Source organism: Bison bison, unplaced genomic scaffold (genome assembly GCF_000754665.1).
Source record: "Bison bison bison isolate TAMUID 2011002044 unplaced genomic scaffold, Bison_UMD1.0 scf7180017864525, whole genome shotgun sequence".
NCBI classification, from domain to species: domain Eukaryota; kingdom Metazoa; phylum Chordata; class Mammalia; order Artiodactyla; family Bovidae; genus Bison; species Bison bison.
This window is the reverse complement of record NW_011495076.1, coordinates 5,924,842-5,930,879: the sequence shown is the minus strand read 5'-3', so window position 1 is coordinate 5,930,879 and position 6,038 is coordinate 5,924,842. Positions and strand designations below refer to the sequence as shown.

The 6,038-nt window shown below is 37.8% G+C and overlaps 1 protein-coding gene across 1 annotated transcript in view; it reads left to right on the top strand.

The window, feature by feature from the left end:
- The window catches only part of IMMP2L (IMP2 inner mitochondrial membrane peptidase-like (S. cerevisiae)), a 960,253-nt gene that overhangs the window by 953,077 nt on the left and 1,138 nt on the right, over positions 1–6,038 (top strand). The window lies entirely within an intron of this gene.

Here is a 6,038-nt window from a genome sequence, read left to right as displayed (position 1 = left end):
TTTATAGAGTGTTAATACTAATATATGTATAGATTATTTTGATATAATTTTATATATTTTATATTTACATATTATATGGATAATTTTAAGTATGTGAATACAAGTATTTTTGCTGGTGGGGTACACAGTCAAACTTGTTTGTTTGTTATTCTAGATCCTTGATTCTCCATCTTTAGGCAACAGAGTTTTGTAAATGCTCCTTAATACATGTAAATGGACCTATTTTCTCATTCAGTAGATACTAAAAATACAATAATCTGCTAAGGGTTTATAATGTTTTATTTAATATAGTTTTAGTGCTCTGTTTTAAAATTTACTATAAAAGTGAATTCCTCTAGCCTAAGAATATTGTGAATCTATTGGAGGAGACACATCTACATAGGGTCACGAAAGAGCAAAGAGACAGGAGAATCAGGTACCAATAAAATATTAGGTTGGTCGGTCAGAGTATTTAAGCTATTGAAAAAAATTATGTATGCATAAACATCTCTCTCTGTCTCCCCTAAATAACAGACTTTTTTTTCCCCCCTTTTTCTCATTCTCCTTAGTTCCCCTATTTTGGGTGAATATTGGGCTATCTCAGGAACTGGCTTTCAGCAATGTTTCTTTTATTTATGTCTGTATTGGTTTGGTAGGGCTGCCATAACAAAATGCCACAGACTGCAGGGTTTAAGCAACAAAATTTCTCACAGTTCTGGAGCCTAGAAGTCCAAGATCATAGTGTTGGTGGGTCTGGTTTCTTCCAAGGTCTCTCTCATTAGCATGCAAGTGGCTATCCTTCTGCTATGTCCCCACATAGTCTTTCCTTTGTCCACATGCAACTCTGTTATCTCTTTGTGTGTCTTAATCTCCTTTTCTTGCAATCATACCATCAGATCGGGTTAGGGCCAAGGCCCTATCTCCAAATATGGTCACATTCTGAGGTGTTTGGGGTTAGAGCTTCAACATAGCAATTTGGGGGAACACAATTCAGTCCATAATGTGCATTTCTTTTTAATAAATCTACTTATTACAGGAAAGTATGTGGGACTCAGCAATATCAAGAAGTATGATTAGGGTAATCATATCTTGATTTGTCCCTGAAGGTCCTGAACAAATTTTTATCCTGACTTAATTTAAAAAGTGCCCCCATTGGCTGTCAGAAGTCTCTCATTTGTATGATAAATGATATTGTGTGATAAATTATATTGTAATCCTGTTGTAGAGTTCTCGGAGCCAGAAGGCATATATCCAAAAACTGTGGTTGGACCGAGGTTTCCTCGACTATGAAGTAGAGACAATAGTAGTACCTGCATCAGGGTTATTAAGAGATTAAATGAGGCCATATGTAGGATCGTTCGGAACCCTGCCCTGAGTATAGTCAGCACTGTGTGCGTGACCGTGAGGAAGCACAGAGGACATGTTTATCAGGTGTGACTGTAGTTGTCAGGTGTAATGGTTAATTTTGTGTGTCAACTTGGCTGGGCCCAAGTGCCCAGATATTTGGTCAAACATCATTCTGGATGTTTCTATGAGAGTCATTTTGGATATAATTTACATTTAAATGGTGGACTTTGAAAGCAGGTTAAATAAGTCACACTCACATATTGGAGATCAGTCAGTTGAAGGCCTGCAGAGAACAAAGGGCTGGCATTCCCTCAACCAGGGAAGAATTTACCAGCAGATTACCTTTGAACCTCAACTCTTTCCTGAGCCCCTAGCCTACTGGTCTTCTGCATCAGATTTTGGATGTGCCAACCTCCATAACTGTGTGAGCTAATTTCTTAATTCTGTTTCTATATATACACACATCTTATTAGTTGTTTCTCTGGAGGACCACCCCTAACACAGTATGTGTGGACACCAAAGCTGCACCTGAAAAGGACTTATAATTTTTATAAGTTTAATGTATTTCTGGATTTTTATGCCCTTTTAAATTCACTGTGTTCTTTGCATGTCTATGTACATACCAATAAAAAAAGATCGTATGACAAGATAGCTAAGAGAGTGACTAGGCACTTTCTATATTAATCACAGTCTTTAAAAAACATATATTCTGCATTCACATACCATGTTTGAAAATGATACTGACATTATCCATCTGTGGGAATTTTCACCATTATTTATAATTATGAAGATGAATCATTTTTTTCAGGAAGTGAGAGTAACATCTTTAATAAATGGAATACAATTATAATAGGTTTTGGTAAAATGAATGACTTAAAAGGAAAAAAAAAAAAAACTGAATCACTAAGTTAAAACTGAGCTCCAAAACTAGGAAATCAGGCAAATATGTTGGCAAGAGTTCAGCCAAGTTAAAAGACTGGCAGATCAAACCTTAGGAAAAAAGTTAAACAAGTTGGAAAAGCAAATAAAGGCTTGAGGGACAACCGAGCAGCAGCTATCAAATCTAAAAAGGGTTACTGTGGAGGGGATGGAGACCAGCTGTTCTCTAGCTTAGCTGAGCCCAGACAAGAACAAAAATAGATAAGAACGGCAGTGTGGCAGACCATTTAGAGCTAGGCTTCTGCAGTTAATTTGGTTAGAATGGTTACTTAGGATGTTCCAAATATACTTAAAAGTCTTTAGAGTTGGTTAGGTTTACCTTTTCTTGGTGTGAAGCCAAGTGGAAAACCCAGATCTAGATTTCTCCTGGGGTTAATCAGGATTGCCTGGGTGTGGGGGTAGAGCTTTTGTAAAAACCACAGGCTCTATTTCTATGAAATGATAGGAAGTGGTTTCCAGGATGTGCTGTTAAGAATAAAAGTACCATCAAAAGGGAATATGCATAACAGTAGCTACCTTCAGTATGAGAAATAGGGAAATAATGTGTGTGTGTGTGTATAAAAATATGTACACATAATATATATAGACACAATATGTACACATAAAAATATAGATATACACAGATAGATAAAAACTGATAAATATGTGTATTTTGTTTTCTTTACTGGAAAAGAAGGATAAGCCAGAAATTAATATAGTTATCCTACTAGAGAGGTAAGGTAGCAGATACTGGAATTTCTCTGTGTGCATTTTTGTTAGTTTATTAGTTTCCTATTGCTGCTGTAATAAATCACAAGTTTAGTGGCTTAAGACAACATGAGTGTATAATTTTACAGTTCTGGAGGTCAGAAGTCCAAAATGGGTCTCACTGGGCTAAAATTCAGGTGTCAGCAGGGCTGGCTTCATTCTGGAAGCTCTAGGGGATAATTTGTTTCCTTGCCAGCTTACAGAGTCCATCTGCATTCCTTGGCTCATGGCCCTGTTTGACATCCGCATCCTCAAATCTCTCTTTGAATCTGATCCTTCTACCTAGCTGGTCTACATTTAAGACCTTTGTGATTACACATGTCCATGGGCTCATATAGGATAGTCTTCTTATCCTCAGATCAACTGATTAGTAACTTTAATTTCCATTTTGTCCTGACATATCCCATATTCACCATGTCTGGGGGACTGGTGTGTGTACGTCTTTGGTGTGTGTGGGGGCATATTCTGCATGCCATACCTTCTGAACCATTTAAATGTTTATTCACAAATAAAGCTGAATCAAAAAGGATAACAAAAGTGAACTCTAAAATTGAATACAAATAGAAACAAATGGGCTTAACCATATATCGAAAGGAAACATAACTGTATTGGGGAGGATACAGACTAGATTCAAGCAAGCTTTTTTTGAACACAGGACTTTGCTAATATACTGGAATTATTTTAAAGACCGAAATAATTATAAAGAAATCTCGATTTTTACTGAATAAATTTGTTGTAGGTATTATTTATAGTGAACTTAAAACTACCTTTTTGTATGTATTATAGGGTAGTGTAAACGTTGTTACTGGGAGACAGAGCATTCACTATGGAATAAGAGAGACATAAATTTGGAATGCAGGAAGGTGAGAAGGATGCCTGTGGTGTGGGCTTTTTATGTCCATCCCCTGAAATGGCATAGATTGACACCACCAGGAGCAAGCAGCACATCTCCACCTGGTCTTGGTTTCTAAACAGCATTCCTTGGTAAAAGACATCAAAGCCTCCTTAAAGAGATGTCTAATTTCAGATGGAACAGGTTTAAAGTACAAGGGGGTCTTCCCTGATGTCCAGTGGTTAAGAATCTGCCTTGCAATGCAGGAGACATGGGTTAAATCCCTGGTCAGGGAACTAAGATCCCACCTGTCTTGGAGCAACTAAGCCTACCTGCTGCAATTACTGAAGCCCGCATACCGCAACCAAGATCCAGCACAGCCAAATAAATAATATATAAACAATAAAATAAAGTTTTAAAAAATAAAGTACAATCAAAAAAGCAAGAGAGTTCCAGGAAAACATCTATTTCTGCTTTATTGACTATGCCAAAGCCCTTGACTATGCGGATCACAATAAACTGTGGAAAATTCTGAGAGAGATGGGAATACTGGATCACCTGACCTGCCTCTTGAGAAGCCTGTATGCAGGTCAGGAAGCAACAGTTAGAACTGGACATGGAACAACAGACTGGTTCCAAATAGGAAAAGGAGTACATCAAGGCTGTACATTGTCACCTGCTTATTTAACTTGTATGCAGAGTACATCATGAGAAATGCTGTTAAAATTATTTTAGATGCTTTAGAAACCATCTTCCTCCAGAGAGCAGTGAGATATGTTATTAACATATGGGGCATTTACATGTTTCAAAATATCATCCCCTCAATTACTTTTTAGTTACAAAAGGAAAATGACTGATTTACAATAGAGAAACCTGATCAACATCACCTTAATCAAATGATCAAACTTCACATGACAACAATGGGATTAACTAATATTTTGTGCCTCCTGATGTGATAAAATGGAATGGGTACAATACCAGTTGAAATGCTGGGCTGGATGAAGCACAAGCTGGAATCAAGATTGCTGGGAGAAATATCAATAACCTCAGATATGCAGATGACACCACCCTTAGGGCAGAAAGTGAAGAACTAAAGAGCCTCTTGATGAAAGTGAAGGTGGAGAGTGAAAAAGTTGGCTTAAAGCTCAAGATTCAGAAAACAAAGATCATGGCATCTGGTCCCATCACTTCACGGCAAATAGATGGGAAAATAGTGGAAACAGTGGCTGACTTTATTTTTGGGGGCTCCAAGGTTGCTGAAGATGGTGATTGCAGCCATGAAATTAACAGACGCTTAGTCCTTGGAAGGAAAGTTATGACCAACCTAGACAGCATATTAAAAAGCAGAGACATTATTTTGTCAACAAATGTCCATCTAGTCAAGGCTATGGTTTTTCCAGTAGTCATGTATGGATGTGAGAGTTGGACCATAAAGAAAGCTGAGCACAGAAGAATTGATGCTTTTGAACTGTGGTGTTGGAGAAGACTCTTGAGAGTCCCTTGGACTTCAAGGAGATCCAACCAGTCCATCCTAAAGGAAATCAGTCCTGGGTGTTCATTGGAAGGACTAATGTTGAAGCTGAAACTCCAATATTTTGGCCACCTGATGTGAAGTGACTCTTTTGAAAAGACACTGATGTTGGGAAAGATTGAAGGCAGGAGAAGGGGATGGCAGAAGATGAGATGGTTAGATGGCATCACCGATTCAATGGTCATGAGTTTGGGTAAACTCCAGGAGTTGGTGATGGACAGGGAGGCCTGGCATGCTGCAGTTCATTGTGTCACATTACAAGAGAGTATCAGTATCATATTGTATATTGCTAGCCTGGGAAAAATCAAAATTGGAAGTATTGTTTCTACTGAACACATCTCACTTTCACACCATCATATACTCAAAAAAATCCTGAGTCAAACCATCATCATCAGTTAAGGACCATATACTGGATTTTTTTCTCCTTGTTTCCCACCTCTCTCCGTGAGCACTAAATTCACATTGTTCTGTATACTGTCTGTGGAAGCACCTTACCCAATCTCACACCTAACTCCTGCTACTCATCCAGTAGGTGGGACAGTATTTCTTTTCTTTTTTTTAAATTTAATTTTATTTTTTAACTTTACAATATTGTATTGGTTTTGCCATATATCAAAATGAATCTGCCACAGGTATACATGTGTTCCCCACCCTGAACCCTCC